General features: G+C 45.0%; 1 pseudogene; it reads right to left on the minus strand.

Annotated features, from left to right (window-relative positions):
* Positions 1 to 9,689, minus strand: part of LOC111972222 (guanine nucleotide-binding protein G(i) subunit alpha-2-like) — a 78,770-nt pseudogene that overhangs the window by 30,760 nt on the left and 38,321 nt on the right.

Consider the following 9,689-nt stretch of genomic DNA (forward strand, 5'->3'; position numbering starts at 1 on the left):
GCTTATCTCTGTGAACGGCAGGAAGTGAATGAGCATACAGTATAATGATTACATTATGTTCTGCTTATCTCTGTGAACGGCAGGAAGTGAATGAGGGCACACATACAGGATTCCGTTTGCTCAGCCCCATGATTGCTCTAAAACATGACCAACATAAATGCTTCACTCTACCTGGCAATAGTGCAGAGTGATTCGTGCTTTTTGAGGTTGGTTTGGTTTCGGTTCCATAATTTWAAAAAAACATTAAATGCACTATGCATTATGTGGGTTCAATGCTGTAACAACACAGAATAAAACAATGAATGATGGTAGTGACTGCCCATTACTGCTTATTAACCGTCATTTATTCATATTACTTTAATAAAATATTTTAGTTGTGCATATTACATTTGTTTTATTTGATGACTTTACTATTTCATTCCAAGTCATCATCTCATCTCTATAGAGCTGCTGCCTGTGCTGTCTGACAAAATRACTATTTTAGTAGCATACTTTTATGACTGCTGAATCCCAACTATCAATCACTTAGATCATGTATTTTCAGGTAGAGATACATCGCTAAGCAACAGATGCCCTCTATATGACCTCACAATCTCCCATTCTTGTCTATTCCTTAGCAGTCCTAAAAGAAACACAGACTGGACAAGTAGATGCGCAATGGATTATGGTCATTGTAGTTAATAACCACATTTTATGTGCTAAACTATGTAGAATATTGACCTGTTGGAAACTACAACTCCCTACTACATCGCACAGTTCTAGAGAAACTGTGCGATGTGCACATTGAGCTCACAGAAAATAAGGAAAAATTAAATAATATGAATTTGAATTCAAATAATTGAACCAATGTCAGTCAATAAGTTGTTTAAAAAATGAAAAATAACCAACATTTCAGTTAATCGCTCAGGACTACCTAGCAATGAGCGAGCAAAAATAAATGAAAATTCAACCAAACTCCTCTCAAGGTACAGATAGACTATGGATTTGTGTGGCTCAGTTGGTAGAGCAGCGCCATGGTTGTGAATTTGATTCCCACGGGGGATGTATGTAAAATGTATGCTCTCACTACTATAAGTCACTCTGGATAAGAGCATCTGCTAATATGTAAATGTACTATAGATGCATGATGAGAAACACAACATGACACATAGAGGAATACCTGACCCATGGAAAACAAGCATTGCCTGTGGTCCCTTCAAGACAAAACATTTAGCAGCTAGTGTGCAGGGTGGATAACTAACACCACCCTGAGAGTAACAGGTTCTCTCTGATGGCCTGGTTTACTCTCATAATATCTCCAAATGGCATACTATAGCAGTCCTGTCATGAATCCCTGAGGGACCCCACAGAATAACAATCTAGTTATTTATTCAGGGTGTCAGCTCACCTCTGCTCACCTCAGCTCAGCTTATTAATAGGCGAAACAAAGCTCAATCKCCAGGAGGAAAGAGGTTACCCTTGTTACAGTATGATGTACACAAGATGAATCAATTACAGCTGAGTAGGTTATCATCACAGTGTTATGAGCCAATAAAAACAGGGTGCTTAAATTGAACACAGGTGAAAGGATGAATTTACTGAAGGCTGTGCCATATTAAACAAACAGAACACACCCTGCTATTCAGCTCACCTAGGGAATCACATTGTAACTCAGAGCAGACAATGTAAGAATTATTAACGGGAAGAAACAAAAGCTGCCATACACAGGTGTAACCCATTACATGGTTTACTAAGTTGACGTAGTAGTGTTCTGTCTTTCATTGTTACAACCGTGACATCTGCATTCACAGAAGTATTCCCAAGTTCTAGACAATTAGAGAAGACAAAATGAGAAGTAAGCCAAAACACAAAAACAATTGTATCTCGAGCAGTCTCTGTCAGCTATGAGCCAAACCAAATGAAGGAAATCAAATCTATTGGCATACAAAATACATGTATAAAAAGTTCTTTTTTAAATTTAGGACTGAAGATTTTAGTGTCTATTGCCAGAGAAAAATAAGCAGCTGCTAATTGAAATGTCTTTCCTCTCTAGGCTTCAACAGTGCAGTGTATCATCACTACACATTGATGAGGAAAGGGAGCAGCACTGTTCAGCTAACTTACATGACTGTTTGGTTTGATACTGTGTGTTTGAAGTTGTAACTATGGTAATCTCCATAGTAACGCTCCAGGATGGAGGGATGGAGCAGCTACGTGACTGGATAACAGAGTGGAGATAGGACGCTAATTCACTGTGTCCCTCCGGCTGAGATCACTTCATCCTTTATTAGCCCCTTACATAGAGACAGGAGGGGACAGTGTGTGTGTGTTAGAGAGAGAGAGGTGTTGTGCGAGGCAGATGGGGCACTTAATGAAATAAGATTCAAAGGGTATGAATTGTAAAATGCACTCAGCCACAGGCCATGGCTATTGCATCAACAACAATGATTGTATATTTAAAGTGGGGCTTTACTGTTGTTGTACTGTTGACAGTATACATTATATCTAGTCTACCATGCTTTTGTTTTGCCCTCGCTCTATGCTCATAGAGGAGTTCACTTGTATGACCTACATACCTTGTATGTAGGTCAATGAGAACAAAATGGCATCTCAGATACATTTTTGTTCTGTTCTAAATGTTTTTTTGTTTCTTCTCATTGGTTAATTAACACCATCCACTCTGAACTACACCCACGCTGAACCACACCCACGCTGAACCACACCCACGCTGAGCCACATCCACTCTGAACCACACCCACGCTGAACCACACCCACGCTGAGTCACATCCACTCTGAACCACACCCACGCTGAACCACACCCACTCTGAACCACAGCTGACATACCACGCTGAGTCACATCCACTCTGAACCACACCCACGCTGAACCAACCCACGCTGAGTCACATCACTCTGAACCACACCCAGCTGAACACACCCTCTGACCACACCATCTGAACACACCCACTCTGAACCACACCACTCCCTGGCAATTAGCAGAGAGAGAGCAGCACCTCTTCTTATTCACAGGGCCCAGGTTGTGTTTACAATCAGCAATCTGAGTGGGTTGGCTACAGCCATTCCTCTGGTTCACACACACACAGAGACCGACACACAGACACACAGACAGCACAACACACACACACACACACACACACACACACACACACACACACACACACACACACACAACACACACAACAAACACACACAAGACACACAGACACACAGAAACACCGTCCATCTTCACGAGCCCAGTGAGCTATTTTAGGGATTGGGATGACTGGCGTTGAAGGGAAGTTCATGGAAGTTCAGAACTTGTCTTTCATTTATAGCAATTATAACAAATATCCTACTTAGGAATCAATTTGGGACCAATTAAGTCTATAATCAGACTCAATGCTTAACTACCAGCTTAAACAAGTCTGCCCCTATGACATTAGACATAGTGGTAATTAGACTGCAACAAATACAATGATGGCAGTCTGGGTTTTTTCCTCCTCTTTAAATTCCCCAGTGCTACTGGCCTTGGGAGAATCTCTCCATCCCCCAGAGGCACCATATCAAACATGCCTGTCTTATCCGATGAAAGCTTAGAGAGAGAGAGGGAGATACAATCAAATAGTGGAATTTCCCAAAGAGCGGAGGGAGATTTTTTCATCTAGACAGACAGACTCTGTGAACCTAGCATCCTATAGCAGTTATATGAGCCACTCAGCCACCCAAATTAGATACTGAAGAGAGAGCCTTTATTAAGGAGAAGCTGGTGTGTGTGTCTATGCATCCTCATCTGGAACCACATGACACATGAATGACGATCAGTTAACAATAAATACTGAGCTATACCCATACCTGGAATGAGGTCCAAAGCCATGCGTGCCAGTGTTATTGGGAGGCACAGCGCAGTCACACTAGCAAATAAAGGCTGTTAGGATATCAATAGCTGTAAAAGCCTATATGCCAGGGCCAATCCCACCCCCACCTGTCTACTCAATAGTTAATGGACAGTGACTTTAGCCTCAATCTAGACTCTCTTGCCAGTTAAAGAGCTCTTGCCAGGTCACAATTGCCTGTCGGGTAGAGACTAGGCTCAAGCATACAGAGATATAATGTAAAAAGGGGAGTGAGAGGAAAGTCACAGAAATAACACTCAAATTAAGTCATTTTTTTCTCCCTCTCCGAATGAAAGCATGTTGTGCACTGAAGCCCTCTCTGCAGTGATTCAGTTTCATTCCGCCCACCAGTAATAGAACCGGCAGAAACAAAAACAACTTTTCTTATCAAGGCAGAGAGCTCTATATATAGACCTGAAAACAAAAAGTGTTACTTCAGGTTATCCAAAATGCCTCCTAAACCCAAAGCAAAGACACAACCTGACTTTTGCCAAAACACTGTATTCATTTCATAGATGTTATAAAGACCGTGTTTCCGTGCTGACTCATGTCCAAACACAAAATCAGCTGGTCCGGTGTTGATAGTAGCAGGAAGCAAGGGGGTTAATAGAGAGTCAAGGCATGTCTTGGTTTAGGTTGTGTTTCAGGAGCTGGCTCAGCGAGAGATAGAGGAGAGAGATACAGGAAGAGAGGCATGCTGGACCTCCAGGGCCCTGTGTTGAACAGAGAGAGAGAGATACAGGAAGAGAGGCATGTGGAGACCTCCAGGGCCCCTGTGTTGAACCAGAGAGAGAGAGATACAGGAAGAGAGGCATGCTGGACCTCCAGGGCCCCTGTGTTGAACCAGAGAGACAGCTTGCACTGCGCAGATGGCAGAGACAATTCCACACTGAACTTCATCACAGGCCTGCAGGGACTGAGCCGATGCAGGCCGCTCTTTTAAAGCAGAACAAAGTGCGTCCCAGAAGATTGTACATAATGGATGAGTTAGTGAAGGCCTGTTCTGGCTGCAGGCACAACATAATCTGTGAGGCTGAAATCTCGTTACCGGCTGCTGCATTCTGCCTGAGTCTGAAGAGGGACTGGTGCGTTGTCAAACTGCTATTGCTACTGCATTGACTTATCTCTGCTTAGATGGAGTCATAGAGCTGGGAAACAAGTTCTATATTGCAAAAAAAGGGTGTGTTCAGCAAGACTATTGAGTTTTTTTACCCAAGCATCTCCATTTCTGAAATTCTCTCCGCACACACTGTCTCTTACTGTTGAATTTATCTCGATAACAGTTTACTTCACTCCTGCTCTCAATTTCACCTTTTCTGTCTCAGAGCAGACAGGACAATCAATCACATCACTCCTCTCATCTCCACAACATCTGTGAAGAAAACTTTATTTTGTCCTCTCATTGTATAACCGGAGCCCTGTCTTTCCTCCGGTTTAAAAAAAATCTGAGCGTCACAACACTCGCAGCTGCAGCCTTATCATGCCACAGTAACACATCAAAACATATGGCACTATCACAGCCTGCTGTCTATTGGCTAACAGGCAGAGATCATCATCATCGGAGAGTGATTCATCATGCTGGCTGTGACATGATTCCTCTTCCAACACCCCAGTCCCCCACCCCCACCAGCTCAGCATCACGACTGCTCACATCCAGCCTGGTTATTACAGCTATTCAAGGTTAACCACATCCAGCCTAGCTATTAAGAGGGCGGCAGGTAGCCTAGCAGTTAGAGCGTTGGGCCAGCAACTGACAGGTCGCTGGCTTGAATACCCAAGCTGACAAGGCAACAAAACTCTATTGATGTGCCCTTGAGCAACCCTAATTTGTTCCAGGGGTGCTGTAACTATGTCTGACCCTGCAAAGCATAATTTAATTGCACCTATCCGGTGTATYTGACAAGAAAACATTTATTTTTATTCAAGGTTAACCACATCCAGCCAGGCTATTACAGCTATTAAAGCTGTTAAACAGTCACCACTAGCCGGCCTCCGCCCAGTACGCTGCCCAGCCTGGTTGTTACAGCTATTGAAGGTTAACCGTTTCCAGCCTGGTTGTTACAGCTATTGAAGATTAACCATTTCCAGCCTGGTTGTTACAGCTATTGATGGTTAACCGTTTCCAGCCTGGTTGTTACAGCTATTGATGGTTAACCGTTTCCAGCCTGGTTGTTACAGCTATTGAAGGTTAACCGTTTCCAGCCTGGTTGTTACAGCTATTGAAGGTTAACCGTTTCCAGCCTGGTTGTTACAGCTATTGAGATTAACCATTTTCCAGCCTGGTTGTTACAGCTATTGATGGTTAACCGTTTCCAGCCTGGTTGTTACAGCTATTGAAGGTTACCCATTTCCAGCCTGGTTGTTACAGCTATTGAAGGTTAACCATTTCCAGCCTGTTGTTTACAGCTATTGAAGGTTAACCGTTTTCCAGCCTGGTTGTTACAGCTATTGAAGGTTAACCACTTCTAGCCTGGTTGTTACAGCTATTGAAGGTTAACCGTTTCCAGCCTGGTTGTTACAGCTATTGAAGGTTAACCACTTCTAGCCTGGTTTTTTACAGCTATTGAAGGTTACCCATTTCCAGCCTGGTTGTTACAGCTATTGAAGGTTACCCATTTCCAGCCTGGTTGTTACAGCTATTGAAGGTTAACCGTTTCCAGCCTGTTGTTACAGCTATTGAAGGTTAACCATTTCCAGGCATTTGTGACATTGAACAAGACACACAACAACAATGACGCCATGGTTATTGACTGCTCCAGGCTCTGTGCTGACTGCAGAAGAGAGACTAACACAAGTAGCCGTGACATTATTTTGAGAGCAGGTAGTTGTAAGTATTATTGTTTTCCCTTGCCTGAGGTCATGTAAGTATATCTGACAAATATTATAGACTACTTCACACTTTGTTTTTACTTAGCAACATAATACTTATTCCACACTTTGTTTTTACTTAGCAACATAATACTTATTCACACTTTGTTTTTACTTAGCAACATAATACGTATTGACGCTCAGAGATAAGAATCTAAATAGCCCAATACTGCTAAAATAAAATGTGCCTTATGAAATAAATCAAAAGAAAATATAATTTAGCCTCATCCACATCATTCTTCACAACACCTCACTTTGGCACAGGGTAAACATGAGGAGAATCCTTCTGTATCGATCTGTCAAACACACACACACACATCTGCACGTACCACGCAAACACACACACACACACACACACACACACAACACACACACACACACACACACACACACACACACACACACACACACACCCCACACACAACACACACACACACACACACACACACACACACACACACACACACACACACCACACACACACACACACATACTCATAACCACACCAGCTAACATAATACACAATGCATACACAACTCCACCACTCCCACAGTTTTTGTTAGTGCTCCACCATGACAGCTTGCAGTGCAAACATGGAAGACTCTTCTCATATTGGTTCAAAGATGAAACAGTAGAGAGTTTCGTGTTTCTTCCCTCCCTCTGATCTACACACCCATGCCTCAGCAGGATGTTTTTTGTGTCCAAAACCTAGAAAAACATATGCCATGTCTCTTACTGGGGTGCCAAAGAGAACATGAAATGCAGTAAGTGATGTTTATGAGAGAGAGAGAGAGAGAGAGAGAGAGAGAGAAGAGAGAGAGAGAGAGAGAGAGAGAGAGAGAGAGAGAGAGAGAGAGAGAGAGAGAGAGAGAGAGAGAGAGAGAGAGAAAATGAACAACCTATACACCACAGAGACATACATGTAAAGATCACTGATCCCACTCTGTTCTTCAAATAGAACATACAGTACATGTGTTATACAGCTAGCATCAAACCGTCAGTCAGCACCAATAGCTACAACTACATACCAACCAACCTCACAGAGCAGAACACAGTCTGTCATGTCTGGAGGCATGCTCTTATATTTAGTCTGCCTTCTCTTTCGTTTTCACCCTGTCTTCTCTCCCTCTGCCTAGTCCTTTATTTTAGCCTATTCTTCCTCCACAGTGTTAGCATGTTGCCCTATGGGGCTTTTAGCATGTGCCTATGGGGCTTTTAGTTCCCTATGGGGGCTTTTAGCATGTTTCCCTATGGGGCTTTTAGCATGTTTCCCTGTGGGGGCTTTTAGCATGTTTCCCTGTGGGGGCTTTTAGCATGTTTCCCTATGGGGGCTTTTAGCATGTTTCCCTGTGGGGGCTTTTAGCATGTTCCCTATGGGGGCTTTTAGCATGTTGCCCTATGGGGGCTTTTAGCTGTTTCCCTATGGGGGCTTTAGCATGTTGCCCTATGGGGCTTTTAGCATGTTTCCCTGTGGGGGCTTTTAGCATGTTTCCCTATGGGGGCTTTTAGCATGTTGCCCTATGGGGGCTTTTAGGCATGTTTCCCTATGGGGGCTTTTAGCATGTTGCCCTATGGGGGCTTTTTAGCATGTTTCCCTATGGGGGCTTTAGCATGGTTTCCCTATGGGGGCTTTTAGCATGTTTCCCTATGGGGGGCTTTTAGCATGTTTCCCTGTGGGGGCTTTTAGCATGTTGCTCTGTGGGGCTGTGCTAGCATGTTGCCCTGTAGGGCGTTTTAGCCTGTTGCCCTGTGGGGGCTGTGTTAGCATGTTGCCCTGTGGGGCTTTTAGCATGTTGCCCTGTGGGGCTGTGTTAGCATGTTGCCCTGTAGGGGCTTTTAGCCTGTTGCCCTGTGGGGCTGTGTTAGCCTGTTGCCCGTGGGATGTGTTAGCCTGTTGCCCTGTGGGGGCTGTGTTAGCATGATGCCCTGTGGGGGCTATGTTTAGCATGTTGCCCTGTGGGGGCTGTGTTAGCCTGTTGCCCCGTGGGGATGTGTTAGCATGTTGCCCTGTGGGGGCTGTGTTAGCATGTTGCCCCTGTGGGGGCTGTGTTAGCATGTTGCCCTGTGGGGCTGTGTTAGCATGTGCCCTGTGGGGGCTGTGTTAGCATGTTGCCTTGTGGGGCTGTGTTAGCATGTTGCCCTGTGGGGCTGTGTTAGCATGTTGCCCTTGGGGCTGTGTAGCATGTTGCCCTGTGGGCTGTGTTAGCATGTTGCCCTGTGGGGCTGTGTTAGCATGTTTCCCTGTAGGGCTTTTAGCATGTTTGCCCTGTGGGGGCTGTGTTAGCATGTTGCCCTGTAGGGGCTTTTAGCATGTTGCCTTGTGGGGCTGTGTTAGCATGTTGCCTCGGGGGCTTTTAGCATGTTTCCCTGTGGGGGCTGTGTTAGCATGTTGCCCTGTAGGGGCTTTTAGCATGTTGCCTTGTGGGGGCTGTGTTAGCATGTTGCCCTGCGGGGCTTTTAGCATGTTTCCCTGTGGGGCTGTGTTAGCATGTTGCCCTGTGGGGGCTGTGTTAGCATGTTGCCCTGCGGGGGCTGTGTTAGCATGTTGCCCTTGTGGGGGCTGTGTTAGCATGTTGCCCTGTAGGGGCTTTTAGCCTGTTCGCCTGTGGGGGCTGTGTTAGCATGTTTCCCTGTGGGGGCTGTGTTAGCATGTTGCCCTGTGGGGGCTGTGTGTAGCATGTTGCCCTGCAGGGGCTTTTAGCATGTTTCCCTATGTTTTTTTTTAGGCATGTTGCCCTATGGGGGCTGTGTTAGCATGTTGCCCTGTGGGGCTGTGTTAGCATGTTGCCCTGTGGGGGCTGTGTTAGCATGTTGCCCTTTGGGGGCTGTGTTAGCATGTTGCCCTGTAGGGGCTTTTAGCCTGTTTCCCTGTGGGGGCTGTGTTAGCATGTTTCCCTGTGGGGGCTGTGTTAGCATGTTGCCCTGTGGGGGCTGTGTTAGCATGTTGCCCTG

This window comes from Salvelinus sp. IW2-2015, linkage group LG13 (genome assembly GCF_002910315.2).
Source record: "Salvelinus sp. IW2-2015 linkage group LG13, ASM291031v2, whole genome shotgun sequence".
Taxonomy (NCBI): domain Eukaryota; kingdom Metazoa; phylum Chordata; class Actinopteri; order Salmoniformes; family Salmonidae; genus Salvelinus; species Salvelinus sp. IW2-2015.